We start from the raw sequence: 22,938 nt of genomic DNA, 5'->3' as shown, positions 1-22,938 counted from the left end.
AATATTTGCATAATAGCGGAAGTTTGTATATTTGTGTCTGGTAAAAATATCTTGATTAACAATTGATGCCATTTCACGTTTTTTAAGGATCGTTCCGTTATAAGCTATCCCCACGGTTAACGTCATTTATAATAATGCTTTTAGAATGAAACCATCTGCATCTATATAATGTATTTTGGTTCAGATTTTGATTCTTAAAAATTGATTACCGTTTTTAAGTGGCTGGATTAAAAAAAAAAACAAATTGTAAATATTCTCATTCTTTTTCAAAGCATTTCCGATGTTGCTTTAAAGCCCGACCCGATATACATTTTTATTTCCTGCGAATTAATAAGCACAGGTGAATGTCGGTGTGCGATTTCTACCTAAGCTATTTGTTAAAACTACCATTTGTAGGGGGTGAGGTTTTACGTCCACGCAACATTTTGTGTGTGTGTGTGTGTGTGTGGGGGGGGGGGGTACGTCCACGCAACATTTTGTCGTTTGGGAACTAACTAACATATAGTATATTTTATTTCAAGAATGCGCTTCTACACCGGTGTTTTTTTAGACATTCGAGGAGGTACCAGAGAAATCCAATACGGTGTTAGGCAAACTGTCCTCTCCTTGTCACGTAAACGCTTGGGATTGGACACACTTCTTGCATAGATAACATGATATATATAAATCAAGTGTTGGACCACCCTGCCATACCTATACGTAACATTTTAATAACGTGTCCAATGGTATGCGTGTCCACATCTTCTATCCTTTGTTCTAGATGAGATTGTAACCTTACCCGAATCAGATTAAATATTATATACGTATACATACCTCTTGGAAGAATGCCAGTGGGTCAATATCCTGACACATGAGATTGAACGGATGAGATTAGTCCTATTATTATTGACATATAATTCTCCATCTGTTGTCAGATCATGTAATATAATTAACACATCAATTAATTCAGAGTTCGCAAGATGAAATCCCAAAACTCTGTTCAGTGAAATATTTAGATTTATAAAATTATTTCAAACCCAAAAGCTCATTTATTTTTATTTATCGACTAAGTTCGTCACTGAAAAGATGTATCTAAAATGATAATGTTATTAATATGCATATTTTGATGACCGCTTCCCAGAAATTGCGGATCTATATTCTGTGAAATTTTTAATTTGTAAAATTGTTTCAAACCCCCAAAACTAATTTAGTTATATTTATCTACAAAGGTTGTCACTGAAAATGTCAATTACCGAAATGCTAAAATGAAAGATACGACAACGGTGAAACTTGGTGACAAGGGGCCAAATTGGCAAGTGAATAATTTGCATTTTTTGATTGTAGCTTGCCAGCTTAAAGTGAGTGGTAGCCACTGAATCACTACAAAGGCGTTGTTTGTACCAAGTGTCTTAATTTTGGTTTTAATAAAGTAGGAAACCCGTCGATCAAAGTAAAGTGTAACAATGGCACGTTGTTTATTTGTACTTAGGCCAGTCTTCTGCTTCAGTGAACAGAATATTGCAATTATTTTATTTAGAATGCTTCATTGGTCTTATCGGGCGTCTCTAGATTTACATGTATATATTGTAGCTTTATTGTTTCATATACGTGTTCTCTCTATACTGCAAGCCATGACGCACAGGCCAATATGAAATCAACTGGAAATATGTCAGTAATTTGAATGAGGGTGAAAACACTGTAAACCATCGTTTAAGACTTTCACACCTGTGGAAATTATATTTACGGTTCCCCAATATTAAAACAATTTCTACAGTACATTGACGTGTTCGGGAATTTGCGTTGGAGGGGGGGGGGGTAACGCGTGTGGTTTCGATTCCCCACTTGTACGTGACATAGAGTAAGGTCGACTCTCCACCTCTTATGTTTCCTCCCACTGCTAAAGGTGGATTTGATTTGGGTGGTCTGTATAGGGTGCATTACAACAAGTGAGGTCCAAGTTCTCAAATCCAAAGACCTTCTTCACCCTCTATATAAAATAACATTGAATCGAGAGTTTATCCCATTCATTTTTATTTTCTTACAGTCAAATATATCAACAACTGTGCGTTTTTGTTTAAGATTTAAAAAAGAACGTACTAGAAAAATATTATCCTATTACAAAACAATTAAATTTTTTTTACGACTAGGAACATCATGCTGATAAGGGAGATAGAGAAATTATTATGAAAATCCCGAAATCTTCTCCAGTTCCTATTTAAAAAAAATAACTTCGAACCGAGGATTTTTATTTTGTTACAGTCAAATAAATCAACAACTGTTTAAGATTTAAAAAGAACGTATATAGAAAAACGTTATCCGATTACAAAACAATTAATTCTTTATTACGACTAGGAACTCCACGCTGATAAGTGAACTAGCAAAATTATTATAAAAGTCACAAGAACGACGACCGGGGTTACCAGCTATGTCACTAGTCTGATGTTATTTTATCCGATTACAAAACAATTAATTCTTTATTATAATCAGGAACTTCATGCTGATAAGTGAACTAGCAAAATTATTATAAAAGTCACAGGGAAGGCGACCGGGGGTACCGGCTATGTCACTGGTCTGATGTTATTTTATCCTATTACGAAACAATTAAATCAGGAACACCATGCTGATAAGAGAACTAGGGAAATCATTGTGAAAAGTCACAGGGGATACGACAGGGTTACCTACTATGCCACTCGTCCTTTATTATGTCTCAAAACGACCGTGTAAATCTATGTTAAGAAACTAACTAAAACGCAAATAGTGATTTGTTTTTTTTTCTGGCGGGAATTTGTATGACTGTCTTTCGCACAATTGATCAACACTAGACAAATATCTATATATCTTTGTCGCTTATGTAAAGTTGCATCCGATTTGGCGATTCCCACATGCGATGTCACGCGCGTCCCATCCACCTTTTCAGCGTGAGGTGACATTCTAACACAAGTATACGTTTCTGTCAATTACGTCCCCCTTTGAAACCAAGTAAAGTAATTATAGAAGATCCCGACAGTTTTCTAAGGATCTGCTCTAAGTCAGGGATCAGGACATATGATCTTAACACAGAAGGGCGTTCCTATATATGTGACATGTACATCAAATTCTTTGAGAATTTTGATCGCGAGTGTAATCCATTAAAGCTAGTTTTTTTCTGCTTATTAATATTTCCGTGGGATTTGTTTTACGTATATACACGATAAAGTAGAGAGAGAGAGGGGGGAGGGTAACGTCCACTCGACACAAACTAGGTCATTTCGGGACTAACATATGGTTTTAATTTTATTTCAATAATTCGCTTGCGCGTAGGGGTCTTTACCAGTGGGAGGAAACCGGAGGACCCGGAGAAAACACAGGAGGTTGGACAGGCGACCCCTACTCCTTGTCACGTACAAACGGGTATTCGAAAAGACGCCAGTTGACTCAATGACAGGCCGTATGTACGCGCACGTGCTTACCATTCGGTCATCCACCCCCACCCCCCGCTAAAGCATATGTGGACCATGCGACTGTCTTCAAATACTGATATTCAGACAGATTTATCTCAATCGTGTCCCTTTACCCTTGCCAATAATTGATTTATTTCACATCTCCTTGCTTTGGGACTAGGGGACCACGGTGGGTGAATAAGGCTTCGGATTCGATTTAACAGGGTGTTGGCGGATAAAGATCCTTTGGGCTAGGGGACCACGGCAGATGATTAAGACCCCGGGTTCGATCATTTACGGTGTTGGGGGAGAAAGTTCATCAGGATGTATCTGTGTGGTATCCTTGCGTGGTGCAGGTAAATTGGACAAACTAGTGGCGATCCAGGCACCTTACTTTATTAAAATGTTAAATTATTTAGATATATTCTAACGGTATACTGTAACAGGTAGAAAGATGTTAATTAGACAACCAGGTAACATTGACAAATTATTAAGTCATATGACTGTATATATAGTGTATGTCTTTGTCATTTTAAAAGGTAAATATGTGAAGGAGGGACCCAGGTGTGTATATAAATTATTATAAATAAAATTAGACAAAGGATAATAGAAATGATTCAGGATGAAGTAACTTGAAGAAGGGTTTTGAGTGTTTGGATTGTGGCGACCCATTATTTACTGTCGAGTGAGGGGAATATAAATTAGAACTTTTGATTCGAATTAGTTTTTAGGTGGAGGGTTGGTCTATTTTTTGTTATATGCGTTCTATATATATATATATATATATATATATATATATATATATATATATATACATGTACATGTACTGGGGGGTTGAATGGCCAAATGGTTAGCGTGTGCGCCTTGTATCATAAGGTCTGTAATGAGTCAACTGGCGAGGTTTCCATTCTTCGGATTGAAGGCGACAAGGAGTTGGGTCGCCTGTCCAACCTCGTGGGTTATTGAAATAAAATTGAACCATATGTTAGTCCCGAAATGACCTAGTTTTTGTCGAGTGGACCTTACCCTCTCTCTCTCCCTCTCATACAGATCACTATTCGATGGAATACAATTACTGCTTATTACTGAGCAAGGTTTCCACTATAGGGTTTTCTTGTATTTATCAAGCAAACATCGCCCAGAGAGAGAGAAATGGGGTTTAACGTCCACTCGACACAAACTAGGTCATTTCGGGACTAACAAATGGTTTAATTTTATTATAATAATGCGCTTGTGCGTAGCGGTCTTTAGCAGTGGGAGGAAACAGGAGGACCCGAAGAAAACCCACGAGGTTGGACAGGCGACCCTACTCCTTGTCACGTACAACCGGGGAATCGAAACCACGCCATTTGACACAATGACATTCCTTATGATACAGCGCGCTCGCGCTAACCATTCGGCCATCCAACCCCCCAAACATCGCTCAGTAATAAGCATTAATTGTATTCCAATAATTCCATAGAATTGTGACGTATATGTATGGCACCAAGAATCGAAGAAGCCAAAATCCATTATGTCTTCAATTGATGCGTAAAACTCAATTCATTTGTGTCTAAATCAGAACTGAATAATAATGCATATTAATGACCAAATTGATTTAAATTTAACTGGGAGATTTATTAGGGGCTAAAACGAACCTTAACAACGTTTAAAGTTAATGGCAGCAAGAATCGGAGAACTCATGACCCATTATGTCTTCAATTGATCGAAGAACTGAATAATTATGCATATTAATGACCCAATGAATAAAATTTAACTGAGTGAAACATTAGGGGCTAAAACAAACCTTTTGTCGGTCCTTTAAAATGTCTCTTAAAAAGGTAACTAAAACGTTTAACTGTTCTCATATTTTTGCATGTATACCTATCTTGAATTTCATGATCAACGGGGTAGCGTCGTTTTAATTCTAAAGCCATTTTCCATGAACAATACGGCTACCATATTTAATAATAACCTGATCACCAAACACTGTAATCATTAAAATATGTTTTTATTTATAATACATAAACATGTATATCAGTTTCACATGGAATCAACTTATATCAGCGACTTGAGACTTGATGTACCCGACAAAATAATGCCCAGAGCTCTTTTATCTCACGGAGTGTCAGAATTGGGTTGTGTTTGGGCAACGTAAACACAAAACAAAAGTCAAGTCGCATGACGATAGTAATCAAAGCTCGCTACTAAAACAGAAATCTAAAACAATTTGAAGAATGAATTATGTATCGAAATACCCTCATAAAATTTATCACATGTATAAAATATCCATTCTCCTGTTTCATTTCTTTTGATAAAAAACGCCGTTCTTGCCATCTGATGAAGACGTAACAGAAGAAAACACGCGACCCCCACGAATCAAAAAGCATCGTATTAAAGATCAACAAAGCCAACAGAGATTTAAAGCGGATATTTATTCGGTATAAAGAGATAGACTTTAATACAGTTGCTATATTATGTAAATTTTAAACCCCACCAACGTCAAGCTGTGTGTCAATATTGTGCGATCACATCTTTATCAACGTATAACCTTACCATCCACATAACCCATACAAGATCAAGATTGGGCGATGGAGCGGTAGATAGATATAGGGTTTAACGTTCAACTCGAAACAAATAGGTCATTTCGAGACTAACATATGTTTTAATTTTTTAATTCAATAATTCGCTTGTGCGTAGGGTTCTTTAGCAGTCTGAGGAAACCGGAGGATCACGAGAAAACCACGAGCGTTGAGATTGTGATAAGCTAAAAGCTTTAATTTAGTCATTAGACAAAAATAACGCAAAAAAACTGAAACCTCGTTTTAATTAATTTGTAAGAAGGCTAGTTTTCTTTCTTAAAAATACAACAAATTTATCAACTGATTAATAAATTCTTTGATAGGCATTTATTAATTGGACATATCAACACGGGTTACAGTTTTATGGATAGACCATTACTGGATTTATTAATATGAAATGTTGCGATCAGGATACTCTCGTCTTTATTAAGAAAAGATTATGGGAGATTCGATAACGAGTTGCCAGCTCTCATTATAATAGTTAAAAACTACATAATGTAAAGGCAATTTGATGAAAATTTCATTCAAATTGATACACTATGAACCCAGAACTAAGCGATTGAAATTTCCGTCTAGCCTTGATCATCATTACGAAAGCCATTACGACAACAGCATAGTCTCGATTATCCATTTAATCGTTAAATCGTAAAGGAAAGAAATGCAGTAAATCGGCTCATAATCCACTACAAATCGCAGGCTAGCGATGCCATCTAGAGTTGATTATGGTCTCGATAGGTTAATTTATGTTTAATTAATAATTAAGATAACATTTTAGGCCTAAAGAAAGACCTGCAAAAGAAAGATTTAGCTCTTGCATAATGTATGTTTAAGAAAACGATCACCATTTATAAGTAAATAAAAGTACTCATTAAATGATTACTAACTAAAACTTGTTTTAAAAAATCATTAATTAATTACTAGTGTAAAAATATTTACTAGATTTAGAAAAAGGAGAGCATTAAAGGATTACCACTTTTTAATGTAACCAATGTTTATTTTAAAAAAAGCTCAAAAAGCATTAATAAATTAATTACTGTTTCAAGACATCATAAGTTTAAAATATCATTAAATCATTACTAATTTATGAAATCACCATTAATGCTTAATAATTTAAAACATAACCATAAGAAACAATTAAATGATTACTAGTTTATGAAATCATCATTAAATGATTACTAGTTTACGAAATCATTAAATGATTACTAGTTTATGAAATCATCATTAAATGATTACTAGTTTACGAAATCATTAAATGATTACTAGTTTATGAAATCATTAAATGATTACTAGTTTATGAAACCATCATTAAATGATTACTAGTTTAAGAAATCATCATTAAATGATTACTAGTTTACGAAATCATTAAATGATTACTAGTTTATGAAATCATCATTAAATGATTACTAGTTTAAGAAATCATCATTAAATGATTACTAATCAAAGTTATTTGTTTTTAAGTTATCATAATCACTTGTTTTAAACAAAATTATGAAATGATTACTAGTTTATAAAATCATATCATACAATTATTACTAGAATTATTAAATGACTGAAAAAAAACCCAGTGATTTATTAAATGGTTGAAAAAAACAGTGATTCCTTCATTGATTGATAGTATTAAAAGAAATTCATTTAATAGTTAACAGCTTTTTTAAACAAAATCATTTCATGATTACTAGTAAATCGTCATTAATAGTAAAAGTAGAAGAATATTTCATGGTTCAAAGAGAGAGTGAGAGAGAGAGAGAGAGAGAGAAATGGGGTTTAACGTCCACTCGACACAAACTAGGTCATTTCGGGACCAACATATGGTTTTATTTTATTTCAATAATTCGCTTGCGCATAGGGGTCTTTAGCAGTGGGAGGAAACCGGAGGACCCGGAGAAAACCCACGAGGTTGGACAGGCGACCCTACTCCTTGTCACGTACAACCGGGGATTCGAAACCACGCCAGTCGACTCAATGACAGACTTTATGATACAGCGCGCGCACGCTAACCATTCAGCCATCCAACCCCCATGGTTCAAAGGGGCTACACCTCAGACTGCTTCTATTCTTGTTTAGACGATATTTTAGATCAATATTACCTGTGCATTATTTTACTCTGCCAGTGGATGTTCAGGCCCGGAGGCCATACATGTGGTTATAATCAACATCCGACTTCATTAGACAAGTCGGAGCAGAACAGTAGGACGTTAATCCCTATTTCATTTCATTTATTCAACAGTTACTCAAAATCAACAAATTCTAACCAACCGGTGTGGTAGATATATGTAATATTAGGTCATGTCATCTCCTTTTGTTTAGGACACTATGTTATCTCATAAAATTTGAGGCATATAATTTTTTTAAAGCATAGGGGTTGTTAGTGACAAGTTTGGGCAACTGTTGAAGGATCCCACCCACACGTCCCCCTAACGATATGAATATTTATATTTTAAGACAACACAGGATCCTGTTCCAAGTGCAAAATCTGTGGTCACTATGTCCTCATAAGTTCGCGATATTTTCTGACAATTTCGAGTCAGTTTGGAATATTGGCATATTATCTCTGTCACCATGCCGACGGACGTGTTACGACTGAAAGTAAACAATATAGCCTACGTATATTTTTATATCGCAAACCAACCAACACATAAGACGCCCATATAAATACAAATTAAATCGAGCAGAAGTGAAGATGTTCAAATTTCGTGCAGTGTGTGTTCTGCAAGTGCAGAAGAATCACACTCAATAGATACAACCCCGGCTTATCTTTCCCCAGTCTTCCAACCAGACTTAAAAAGATTTCCTAACACAAACACTTTGATTAGATTTAGATTCTGACAGTATTTGTAAAAGCTGGACCACAAATGGTGAAGATTAAACGAGGCGTATTGGTCTTGACAAAAGGTAAACATTATCACTTTAATAGAAAAAAATAGGGCGAGAACATCCACACTCGATTCATATGTCTTGCGCATTACGTCATAGGCCTGCCATGATGACGTTACATGACCATTTTGAAAAACAGTCTATGCCTGGTGGAAAATGTACTATGTCTGTTCAACGAAGGGGAAACTTAGCCCCGGGGTGACTTGTTCAAGATTGTAAGGCGCACTTATCGACGTGAGCACGTGGTAAACGGATTATGAATGGTCGCCTCAAAATTTCTGAAGATAAATTATATAATTAGCATGTTTGACATTTAGTTATTCTGATGGCCTATTTTCTAGTCGAGTGAAAGCAATACAACCACGTCACCTGTACAACAACATCGTTCCAATTGAAAAACAATACAAATATGTCTTTGAGGAAACTATACTCTTTAAAGGTTCTGGAGTGGGTTTGAGGACTACAATATTGTGAATATCCAGGCGCGTGTCTAGAAGGGGGGGGGGGAGGGGGGCCCTTCCTTGCTCGCACAGAGCATATTTTTTTCTCCTGTATTCATCGAGATAACTTGAACTAAAAAAGCGCAGGAAGCGGTTTAGGCCTCACTCAATTCTGTCAAGCCAGCAACAGTGTTATTGTCCCTTTAAAAGGGCCCCTAATTAGTCCTAAAAACAAATTTCTAGCATAAATAAATGCCATTTTATTATGTTGTATATGTTTATGCCAAATATCGGATGGGACGAAAAACCAAGGACCCGCTTATACATTGGCGTGCACGTAAAAGATCCCTGGCAGTCGGAATCCGATATAAGAGTGAGCCATAGTGCCGCTGCCCGGGCAAAATTTCCCTCATAGCACTCTGTATGGTGTATGCCCGTCTTCATTAGCCCAATTCGGAGCAGAACAGTAGGATATTAAACCCCATTTCATTTCATTTCGTTAGCTCGATGGACTTTTCTATCGCGATTCCCAATTCTCAGCTATGCAGGATGGAGGAGCTGCCAATGGATCAGTGTCTAAATGTTCGGTTGCGCAAACCATGATCCCTTGTACACGAAAAAGAACCCTTGGCAGTTGGAATTCGAAATCGGAATAGGCCGTAGCGCCGATGTCCGGGCAACATTTATTGCACACTGCATGGCGCATGCCCGTCTTCATTAACCGAAGTGATATCGCAGATGATATTTTGTGACGTTAATCCTTGTTTTACAAGTGCCATTGAAAGTTGGGATGCAAAATAAATAAAATTGATTAAAGATACTATAAGTTCCTCATGCATATTTATGACAATGCTCGCTGTGGTTGTGATCTCGACCTTGAAACCACTGAACACTTTTAACTCCTCGTTTACACACTCCAACGAAATAATACCATCCATTTATTACTCATGCATTTTAGAAATATTATTTGCCTACTCTACGTTAATGCCGAGCTATCTCCAGACATCAACATCAGTATATTACAACTATACCAAACTTACAAAACGTTTTACTTCGTAAAATACAACTTTGTGGTGATGAATTTATTTATTTATTTATTTATGTGTTTGTTTATTTGTACCATAACTAAAATATTGTAATTAGTTTTTGTCTATATCATATATTAATTTAAATTGTACATTATATTATACACCCAAACTGTAATCAGTTTTGTTTGTATCATATTGTTTGAAATTGTACATATATTATATACACCCAACCTAGAAAGAAGCACATTTATATAAGCCTACTTGGCTTGTTTTTGTATCCTATTCTTTATGCGTTTAAATTGTATAATATTCTCGAAATAAATACTGTTTAAACCAAAATATTCCTATCATGTATGCCTCCCTTCCTTGGCTCGTTTGGTCAAGAATTCCGTCGTTGAGGCAAAAATTCCCTCATCATAGCACACTGTATTTTAACACAAAGTATTATTAGCTCAGTCAGTGCAGGATAGGGCGCTAATACTCATTTATTTCATTTCTTTTTCGCAAGAAAAAAACCGACCTCTTAAAAGTTTCATTATATTCTCATTTATTTTCTTAGGTGCGTGTCATTTTTTAGCGAGAAGATTGATAAGCCAGGTTTAAGTTATGATTTAATGTGAACATCACAGGTATTTCACAACTTTTATAACCCGAATAACTCATGTTCCATGTTATTGGGGAAGGTGTTACGCCAAGGTGCTGCTTTATCACGGTATCATTTCAAACTAACGACACTGATAAACGTTCAAAGAGAAACAAATGTTGACCCTTGCCATTGACACACTGATACACTGAAAAAACACTTGTGTTGGATCTCAACACAAGTACTTGTGTTAAAACTAATCTACACAAGTTATGTGTTGTTTTGCATTGCATTAACACAAACTTGTGTCGATTTATAAAATCTTGTGTGTTTTTTCATATCATTAACACAAGTAATGTGTACCTTCCACGATTTGTTTTCTTTTTAAGAAAAAAACTCCATACAAAGTCTGAATTCGGGAGTCGTCAAGTTTTAAGAAAAGTAATAAAGGGCTTAATTCACATCTCGAAAATCACTGGAAGGGAGTGAGTACCAATTAATCAGACAATTGCCAGACAGACTTGAATGTTAATTGGTGTTAAGTTGTCTGTATAGTTAAAATGTCTGTCTTTTTTTATTGACCCAATAAACTGATAGACCAAATGAATATATAGTGTACATGTGATTTTCAGCACCCTGGTGTTTTCGAAAATTGATTCAATGTGCAATGAACAAAAAAAATGAGTAAAACTCTTAATAATGTAATTGGTTGATGTAATCGAAATTGGACAGTATTGGTTAACTGAAAAGTAACCAATCAAATTTAATTGATCATCCACGTGTATCTCATAATCGACTTATTGATATAATGGTTCTCCAAGTTATCTATACTTTTTGTCTGCGATATCACTTCGGTGGAAGCGGGCGTAAAATACAACTAACTAAGAAGAAGTATCTATACTTTAGTCATTGCGACAAATTCTTTCTTTGATATTATATCAGCGACATTCAGTTAGATGTAGTGACGTTAGCATCAACAGAGTGCTTTAGCCGTGATATTTTTTTAAAAAAAATTATAATGGTCACATAGAATACCAGACCGCAGGTTTGTAAATTTTTACAAAAAATAAAACCGTGTATTTAATTTAGCATGTATATATTGCTTCTATGTATATAATAATTCGTTTCGTTTAAAACAGTCAGATTTAGAACCACTGCCACTGGCTGCACCGGAATTCTATTTATATAATGGCGCCACAAAGAAATTTTTTTTGATGTGTTCTAAAAGTGTTCCGCTAATTCAGCAATCTAATGAATCTGTCTTAATTTTTCTGAAATCGTGCTTAATTATTATTAGCTAATCGGCGCTACACCGTTGTTCAAATACTTATAATTGCAAGAAACCCCCGACTAGGACCAGCAGGTAAGAATCTGTCTTGATTTTATAGTAATGCCCGGTTGCAATTATTGGCCGCCATCTTTGATTTTTATAGACGTTCGGGCCAAAAAAAAAGGAGAAATGTATATCCAGACATGGACTATAGCTAGATACTAACTTTTGTGTTAGTTGTTTATTTGAAATGTAATCTTAATATTTCTGTAAAAGAAAAAAACAACAACAAACAAATCAGCCTTTTTTTTATATCAATGTCATCAATGTGTAGGCCTAATAATTAGACTTTCAATGATTCAGAAGTTTCTCTACAGTTTCGTTATTTTTTTTCCAGTCATTGATGTTAGCATATGTACTACACAAAGAAAAACAGGTAACAGAATTTCATTTCCTTTTAATATATTTTTTAAATAATGGCCAATAATTGTTATTGTATGTAACAGGAAAAGTATTTATCTCTGTAGAGAGAGGGCGAGTAAATGGGGTTTAAAATTCACTAAATTCACTTGACACAAACTATGCCATTCATTTCCTTGTATTAAATTGGTCGAATCAATGATGGGTTAGTTGTATTTTACGTCCGCTTCCACCGAGGTGATATCGCAGACAAGGTCGAATCAAGTAGGCCCATGCTTTATGTCCTAGAATCAAGTAGGACGGGTAGTCTTCTTCCGTTTCCGCCCTTTTCCTGAACACTGTCTCATTCTATTGCCATCTGTGTATGTTGTGTTATATTAATTCTGCATAAACCTAGAGTTGTTGTTAGTGTTTGTCGGATAGATCCTTTATACTTACTGGCGCTAGGTAATTTTGAGGCTAATATTGTTCAATTTTATTTGAATGATTTGCTTGCGCGTACCGTAGGAGTGTATTAGAAACAGTGTTCGCGCAGGTTCGAGAACGGCTGAAGAACATGAAAACACTTTCATGAGTCTCGAACATGAGAGAACGGTATCCATGGTAACAAGATGAATTAAATTTATACAATCTGTTACGATAACTTGTTTGGTATTGACTTCGCTATTAGGCATACTTATGATAAATTATGACTCCATTTTACTCCTTTTCAATTCTTTGGATGACGATTACATCACCTTTTGATACGCCCACATGGAAATGTGGTCGCATATTGTCATCGCCCTCGTCCGTAGGTTTGTCCGTCGTCTACAGACCTGATTATTTTGAAATTGATATGTTGTTTATTTTAATGAGATGAATCCTATTTAATTTCAATAATTTCCTTTAGTTTCTTCTGGAGTTATGGCCCTTGTTTCACTTTGTGAAATTCATTTGCATCTTTTAAATTAGTAAAACGAAGACGTCTATTAAATTTCTGCGATTTCAGTGAATTATGTCTAGAGTTGTGGCCCTTGTTTCACTTTTTCGAACCTTGTGAACGCGCGAACAACAAAATTATCATCCGATTTGTATGCATTATTTAAATTAGTAAAACACAAAACAAAAAAATCTGTCAAATTTCAACAATTAAGGCCCTTGTTTCAGTTTGTAGAACCTTTGTAAACCCACAAACGACAAAAATTATAATCTTTTCTTGTAAATGCCCACATTACCTACAAAAGAATGAATATGCGACAATCCCTGTTGACTGAGCAAACGATTAAACTGCTGTGGGCATATGTTTCGTTGCCTGGCAACCTAACTTATTTGATGTTATACTGGCCACATACTTCATCCAATTTTCGAACGGTATTAAACTTTTAAATTAATAAATGCACCCATGATGCTGTTTTCTCAGCAGTTATCGATGCGTCGACCATGTTTGTTCTCCCTCACACCAGCTATGAGGTAGTGTGGGATTTGAGAACGGGAACGTGTTCGTGAACGCATTCCAGACTGCTCAAGTCCGACAAGAACCCATTCTCCGTCCGTTCTCTGCACCGGAACACTGTTTCGAATACACCCTAGGGGTATTTAGCAAAGGTAGGAAACCGGAGGACCCGGAGAAAACCCACAAGGCTGGACAGGCGACCTTATTCCTAGTCACATTCAAGTGGGGAATCACATAATAATGGCCTATTTCAAATAAGATATTTGCATATAAAGAAAGTAGGCCTACAGCCTCTTTCAAATGTGATATTTGCATATAAAGAAAGTACAAACTTAAATCGTCAGTACTGGATAAACTAGCCAAAGGATTCGGCTGAATCAATTGGCGCTAAACTTCACCTAGTTTATCCACTGACATACGCCCGAATCAAACATGTTTAATATATTTGGTCGAATTGTATTTGAGTGGTGTGTCCTGCTGTCCGCTTCGCCGAAGCATTCGTCTGATTTTAGAATTCATTAGCCAATCACCACTCATTTATATCGAGTGGGTATCACAAACTAGCAGTCGAACTGTGACACGGGTGCTACAGCCAACAAATTCCAACTACCATACTATCGGCTTAAATGCACGCCAATTGGACCTCAGGTTTTGTGTTCCATTGAAACTACTAGAAATGAAATGGGGTTTAACGTCCTACTATTTTGCTCCGAACTGGGCTAATGAAGACAGGCATACACCACACAGTGTGCTATGAGGGAAATTTTGCCCGGACAGCGGCACTGCGGTGTATCGAATTCCAACTGTCAAGGGATCTTTTACGTGGACGCCAACGTGTACACGGGACCTCGTTTTTTCGTATCATCCGAATGACTAGACAACTGTCCTTGTCAGGCCCTCCATCCTGCATCACTGACAAGGGGGAACCACGCCGGAAAATCTGGGTGAACTTTCTCGGCCAATGCAGGGATCGAACACCCTACCTCCAGGCTAGCGAGCCAGCGTCTTACCCACTTAGCCACCATGACGACTAGACAGGGAATCCATGCTGAAAAATCCAAATGAGCTTTCTCGGTCAACACTGGGAGCAAACCTACAAACTCCCAGGTAGCAAGCCAGTGCCTTACACACTAAGCCACATGGCTCTCTTCTAATTACTGTGAAAGTCCAGTCACATGACAAACAAGGGTTATTAAAACAGATTTTCACGGCTTCGGTAAGATCTTCGGGATTCAAATGGTTTTAGATATCACACAGTTTGTATATGGTAAGGTATCTTAAACAGTTAATTACATGTCACATATTTATATTTTTCAGTTTCCATATTAGATGCCATAGCAAATCAAAGATCATATAATAAAATAAGTCAAAAAACCCAAATATGGGAAAAAAAAGAGCTGAAGAAATGGTGATTTGAGCACCTATGATTTCTCATAGTTGTTTTTTGAGGGTGAGTGTTCAATTCTAATAGAAAAGATTGTTGTTGTGGTATTTTAGAATCTCACCATAATGTGTTTGGCACAATATAGCCCGGTTGGAGCTGATGTGACATAAACCTTAATTTCATTTTATTATTTGGAATTTAAAATTCAGTTTAGTATAGTAAAACTGTGAAGTACATGTATGTGCACAGACAGAATCTTACTTATGTCCAGATACATGTAGATATGACTATCTCATCTGTGGGGACCTACGGTGACCAAGTGGGTTAGACACTGGTTCGCATATTTTAAGGTCGCGGGTTTGCAGTAAGACAATGCAGAACGGAGGGCCTTACAAGGACAGCTGTCTAGTCGTTCAGATTGAACAAAAAAACGTGGTCCCGTGTACACATTGGCGTGCATGTAAAATAGCCCCTGGCAGTTAGAATTTGATACAAGAGTAGGCCTTAGGGTCACGGTACCCGGCAAAATTTCTCTCATAGCACACTGTATGGCATATGCCCAACCTCATTAGCCCAGTCGGAGCTGAACAGTAGGACGCCGAACCCCATTCCATTTCATTTTTTTCATTTTGTCTCATCTGTGACAAAGCAAACCAACACATTACAATACAATGTAATTAAATTAAAACTTTCATCTTTTAACCGTCGAGTCGATTTAAGTCAACTAATACATAGTATGTTTTTTTTCTCCGTTAACTACATCAGAAAGATCAAGACAGTTGAAAATGGCTATTCATATTATGGAAACTTTTTCTCACAGAGCTTGATAATCAGGTAAAATGTAAGTAACATACATATTTGTATTTTTAATCATCAACTAGTTCTATACACTTGCTTGGTAATCTAGTTATTCTTCTTGGGGCAATGCCTAGGACTCAGCTATTTCAAGTACTTGGCATGCTTGATTTTTGCCAATCACATCCATTACAGTAAATAGCAGTAAAATAATGATGGACAATATTTTACTTTTCAAATAGATTTCAATAGATTTTAAAGGGTAATATCCAATTTGTTGTCAATGGAAATAAAATAAGAATGGGTCCAAAAATAATTAGACATTGCCAAGTAAATAGGTGCTGCCAATGATGTAGTAGGGAATCTGGATTTGCAGACAATACATGTATGAACCGGGTGAATAGTTGACCTATTATGAGACTTCAGTCCCAAATCTCAAGACTTTTTTCTGACTTGGCCTGACAATGACAGCTGTCTAGTCCTTCCGATGAGACGAATATTGGAATGCACGTAAAAGATCCCCTGGCAGTTGGAATTCGATATAAGAATAGATGATAGTGCCGCTGCCCGGGCAAAATTTCCCTCATGGCACACTGTGTGGCATATGCCCGTCATTATTAGCCCAGTATAGGAGCAGAACAGTAGGACGTTAAACCCCATTTCATTTCATTTTTCTGACTTTTAACCCATTTGATTTGAGCATAATAATCTGCCTGGGTCTTTAAGTGGACAAGACACAATAAGCGTTACGCAAAGTTGAAACCAAATAGAGACTCAGTCTCGATGTGGCAAAATAAATTGTTTATTTAAACATTGTATTCTTATTGCCTACTTTTTATTTTAAGGCTGGAACACCCTTGAAAGAGTATTTGGTGTATGATAACAACAAGAGAACCCAAGCATCAATTTATTTTATACTTCTGGGAAAGAATGCATTTGACCCAATTTTTAAATATTTATTTTTTGTTATTAATGTTAAATTTTCTTCCAAAACACAATTAGATTTTAATTCTCTTCAAATATGTATGTATAATATAGCAAGTAAACTGACATATAAATCACTTAGAATTTGGTCGGAAATCATAAAGTATTTAATAGGCATTACTAGAAACCAAATGTAGATCAAATACACCCAGAATTACAAAAAACCTTGACCTACATTAAGGTGACTTTCCCTTGCTTATGAAATGAAATACGTTTTAATATCCTGCTTTTCTGTGTTCTACCCTACCCTTATATCAAATATTTCAACTGTCAAGGGTTCTTTAAAGGGTACCCAGGGGGGCCGAATGGTTAACACGCACACATTTGATCAGAAGGTCTGTCATTGATTCAAATAATTCAATTTTCAAGGGCTCTTCAAAGTGTACGCAGTTGGGTTGGTTTCAATTCTGGGGGATGGGGGTGGATGGCCGAATGGTTAGCACGTGCATGCTGTATCATACGGCCTCCTGTCATTGAGTCAACTGGCATGGTTTCGAATCCCCGGTTGTAGACAAGGAGTAGGGTCGCCTGTCCAATCTTGTGGGTTTTCTCCGGGACCTCCGGTTTCCTCCCACTGCTAAAGACCCCTACGCGCTAGCGAATTATTGAAATAAAATTAAACCATATGTTAATCCCAAAATGATCTAGTTTGTGTCGAGTAGATGTTAAACCCCATTTCTCTCTGTCTCTCTCTCTTTTGATTCTGGGCTTGTACCCAATTATCCCTTGCCATATCCAACACTGAATAGTGGGAACTATGCCGGAAAATCCAGTTGAAATTTCGCGGCCAACGCCTTATGCTCACTGAACCACTGTGACTTATGACTTGTGATTGTATATAAATCTTTTGTACATATGATATTTTTTTATTTCAATCCTGTAATCTTGATGCTTTGCTTCTTTTATTTATAAAATATTCATTTTGTTTGGGGTTTTTTTAATGAGGAAAAGGCTCTACATCATTTTATTACTCCTGCAAAATAGAGCAATTTTCTTTTGTTAGTTTTCTGTGTATGCTAGTTATTTCTAGATGCCTCACAAATCACTTGTAGTGTGATTTTGTAGCATTTTTCAGTTTTTGAAATTGTTTCAATTTAGTGCATAATTAATCTTATTAGTGCTTAGTTTGGATGTTATTAAATTTAGATATATTTGAATTATATATTTTGGGGTATGGGGTAGGGATACTGTGTACATATCTTTATATTCTCAGTTCTTTTTTTGGGGTAAAGAACAATTTAAATAGCTATTTTATATTTTGTGATGGGTAAAGTGTGTGGGGCAAAAAACAATATAAATAGCTATTTTATATTTTGTGATGGGTAAAGTGGGGGGGGGGGGAGGGGTCATTATATATAACACAATATAATTTGTATTAGAATTGAAGTCTCTGTTTTTCTGTTAACATTTCAAATATCTATTTAGTTTTGATGTATTAATTTACTTTTTCCTATGATTTTATGAATAAATAATAATCTTACAAAATTTTTTTTTGTTTCCTTCTTTTATCAAACTTTACAGGTCTAACAGAGCAAAGAGAGGGGTCATGCATAGAAAGGTTGCTATGCTGGATATAAATTGGGGAAAAATACAACACAAGTTTTTGATGATGGAAATACACAAGTTTGTATGAAACCACACAAGTTTCAGAAATTTCAACACAAGTTTCAGAAATTTCAACACAAGTTTCAACACAAGTATTGTGTAGATTTCACACAAGTTTCAACACAAGTTTTGTGTTGTTTGATACATTTTAACACAAGTTTTGTGTTGTTTGATACATTTTAACACAAGTTTTGTGTTGTTTCAACATTTAACACAAGTTTTGTGTTGTTTTAACACAAGTTTGTGTTGTTAAATAGAGACACCTAACTTGTGTTGAATTTAACACAAGTTTGTGTTCTTTCAACACAAGTTTTTTTTCAGTGTACATTCCACCGTATATACCCAACACATAATGGTCGTGTATAGAAATAGTTATACATTCATCACTAGATTATCGGAGATTATTTAAGATGTTGCTTTTATGAAAATTGTTGGCCGTGCGTTGGTCGTCACTTGAAATTTTTTCAATCCCTTGCTAAATAGAATATAGAGCCGGATTGGGCGTTGGACCCCGCGCTGAAAAAGTCACTCGGGTGCTTGCATTAACAGTGAACATGGGTATATTCTGGTCATTACATATGCAATTTGGGTGTCAGTATGATAGATATGTAAGACCAAACAACTCTTTATTCAGTGTTCTTAAATCATAGTCCTTAAATCTTATTTCTTCATTTGTTGTGCGTATTTCAACATTTGTACACTAAAATTAACAGTTGTATCTTAAAATCAATGTTTGTTTTACAAATTAGACATTTGTCATATCAGATTTGTAAAATGTATTTTTGTTTAATTTAATTTTATTTTAACATAAAGACAAACATTATTTTAGTAAATAGATAGATTTATTTGGCATAAAAATGAAATGAAATGGGGTTTAACGTCCTACTGTTCTGCTCCGACTGGGATAATGAAGACGAGCATACGCCATACAATGTGCTATGAGGGAAATTTTGCCCGGGCAGCGGCACTATGGCTTACTCTTATATCGGATTCCGACTGCCAGTGATCTTTTACGTGCACGCCAATGTATAAGCGGGTCCTTGGTTTTTCGTCCCATCCGATATTTGGCATAAACATATACAACATAATTAAATGGCATTTATTTATGCTAGAAATTTGTTTTTAGGACTAATTAGGGGCCCTTTTAAAGGGACAATAACACTGTTGCTGGCTTGACAGCTCCAGAAAATAAAAAATAGCCTTATTCTAAGTACTAGATGTGTTAGTGTCCTACCTGTTGTGTAAATTATCCATTAAATCCTATTTTACTTGTCCAGAGGGTTCAAAAATATTTTTAAATCCAAGTAACATTTGAAAAGCTTTACGTCAGGCTTTTCAAATCATTTAGTTGAATTTTTCCAATTTTTTAAATTAGGTGAGTTAAGATGAAATTTGTATCATCAATTAATTGGAATATTGTAAAATAGTACAATTTGTTGACCAGAATAAAGATTGGGACATATTATTCAGTTACAACAAGAGTGGTATTGAGCCTTTAATATCCGACCCTGCTAAAATACCGCTGATATTTTGAATGTGTGGTGTAGAAAAGTAAGAATTTAAAGATCCATTAAATCTGCCTATTGCGGGTCTCTCTTTCGGCCTTAAATGCTATATACTGAATTATTAGACATCTATTCACATTACAAGCCAATAATCAGCTATCTGTTTTTAACTGCTCTAGGGAGAACTGTTTGCTCTTTATCTAAATCTTTCTACGAATTCGTGTATTAAGATAATTTCAATTGACTACATTTTTAAATTTTTAAAACTTCAAATGCGATCTCTGGTAAAAACATTCAACAAATTCACATCCACGAGATATATCCACGTGCGATTGTGGGCGCGTGACAGAGAAAAGAAGGAGACTGTCTAGCAAGTATATGTTAGTATTTATACAAGAGGCGTTTGGTGAATGTATATTTTCCCCACCAAACAATGTGTGAGAACTTAGAAAGAGATATAAAACAGTGCGATTAATTACCTACATGGGTATATAGACATACCTGTAAATATATCTACAGGTAAAACGCCTAATGAGATATATTCGTCTTTGATGAAATGCCAAGGAAAGCAGGAAAATACAATAAAGTTCAGTTTGGTAAACGTTGACCGAGCGAGGAATTTGTCGAGTGTTGCTATAGATACATTACTTATGGTATATGTATACAGCCAGCTTTACAGTTAGTTTTAATCAATAAATATTAAAATAAAAAAAAAGAAGAGATTCCATTGTAATAGGACTGAGCTCTCGACCTGAGTAGAACTTTATTAGATTGTCGTTGTCATGACCGTGTGACGTCAGGACGTTCAGCTGTCAGACCACCATTGGATTAATATATTCAAATCTTGTCTTTTTACCTCGCTCCCCACATTTTCGTTGGGCTGAAAGAGTTCTACTGCATACAGAGTAACAAAATATGGCCATGTCTTTTCGCCAAAATCTGTAGAAATTAGACCACTGAAATATTGAGATACACAAACTTGAAGTAGCATAAATATGCATACTATATATATATGTATTCTTGTTATTTATATATTTATAAAATTATACTCATGCATAACGTTATTTATATATTTATAACATTCGTTATTTATGTATTTATAATATTTACTCGTGCATAACGTTATCGTTATTTATGTATTTATAGTATTATACTCATGCACATCGTTATCGTTATTTATGTATGTATAATATTATAATCGTGCAAAACGTTATCATTATTTATGTATTTATAATATTTACTCGTGCATAACGTTATCGTTATTTATGTATTTATAATATTATACTCATGCATTATATTGTCGGTAGTTATGTATTTATAATACATGTATTATACTCATGCATTACGTTATTTATGTGTTTATAATATTATACTCATGCATTATGTTGTTGTTTTTTTATGTATTTATAATATTATACTCATGCATTACGTTATTTATGTATTTATAATATTATACTCATGCATTATGTTTGTATTGTATGCTGTCCTCAATAGATGTTTTGGTACAATAAAATCTTATCTTATCTTACCATTTACATATCACCTTAAACCAACCTCATAATAAACTCCCGGTTGGATGGCCGAATGGTTAAAGCGTGCGCGCTGCATCATAAGGTCTCTCATTGGGTCAAATGGCGTGGTTCCGATTCTCCGTGTGTACGTGACAAGGAGTAGGATAGTCTGTCCAACCTCGTGTGTTTGCTCCGGGTTCTCCGGTTCCCTCCCGCTGCTAAAGAACCCTACGCTAGTTTGTGTCGAGTGGACATTAGATCCCCCTCCCCCCCCTCTCTCTCTCTCTCTCTCTCTCTCTCTTCTATAAGAAAGAGATCGTACTATTCATATGAGAAAAGAGATCGTACTATTCACACGAGAAAAGAGAGCCAATCCTAAACCAAGTGTTGTGACTGTTAAGATCCGTAAAGGAGAACGAACCCGGGCTTGCATCTGTTGACTTTATACTCTCCCTTTACTCCCTTTATTCTCAGCTCTCAAATTAACTCCAGGTCAGCGCATCTCTTTGTCCAAAAGCGAGAAACAATGCGTGCTTCGTTCTGTTTATTGTCGACTTTTCTCGAAGAAAATTAACTTCAAACATAAAATGAAAAGACTAGTAGTATTAGAAAACCCCACCCGTCTATGTCCAGCGCGTGTGTCCTGCGTGCGACAGTCACGAGATTATGATGAACGCGACAAGGAAGGCAAAAGCCCGACAAGGTACATATTTGTTGAGCTGGCTATACGGCAGTCTCTTTGATGAAACTCACTTTGAAAGCGTAAATTGACTTTAGCGTCATGAGCTTTATGTATTTTAGTCTAATTGGGTTGATGTACACTATGTGAAGAGGGATTTCAGAGTACAGACAGCCGGACGGGGGTCATCGTTCAAACTGAACCCGATGTTTCTTCTTCATGTCAACATACAGTACATAATTAACCTTCTCCGTGCTACAGTTAAATTTCTCCTTATATTTACCCAAACAATATTCCGTTATAAAATTATGTCAATTTACACTTTCCCTTTCATTTATACACTATTGGATGCATATATAACACATTCTGAAGAGGGCTTTCAGAAAATATTGCTGGTATCAGTTGGAAACCCTCGCACCCCGTCCATCTGGGAGCAATTATCCTTTTGTTGAAAACCGGGGGTTGGATG

The 22,938-nt window shown here is 35.8% G+C and overlaps 1 long non-coding RNA gene across 1 annotated transcript; it reads left to right on the top strand.

Annotated features, from left to right (window-relative positions):
- The first annotated feature begins 12,022 nt into the window (after window positions 1-12,022).
- Window positions 12,023-18,476, top strand: LOC126827421 (uncharacterized). The gene is made up of 4 exons (XR_007682690.2): window positions 12,023-12,590; window positions 15,324-15,456; window positions 16,156-16,231; window positions 17,031-18,476. It is a non-coding gene; the product is annotated as an uncharacterized LOC126827421 (long non-coding RNA).
- Window positions 18,477-22,938: the final 4,462 nt, after the last annotated feature.

This window comes from Patella vulgata, chromosome 7 (genome assembly GCF_932274485.2).
Source record: "Patella vulgata chromosome 7, xgPatVulg1.2, whole genome shotgun sequence".
Lineage (NCBI taxonomy): Eukaryota > Metazoa > Mollusca > Gastropoda > Patellidae > Patella > Patella vulgata.
This window is presented reverse-complemented; position numbering and strand designations above follow the sequence as displayed.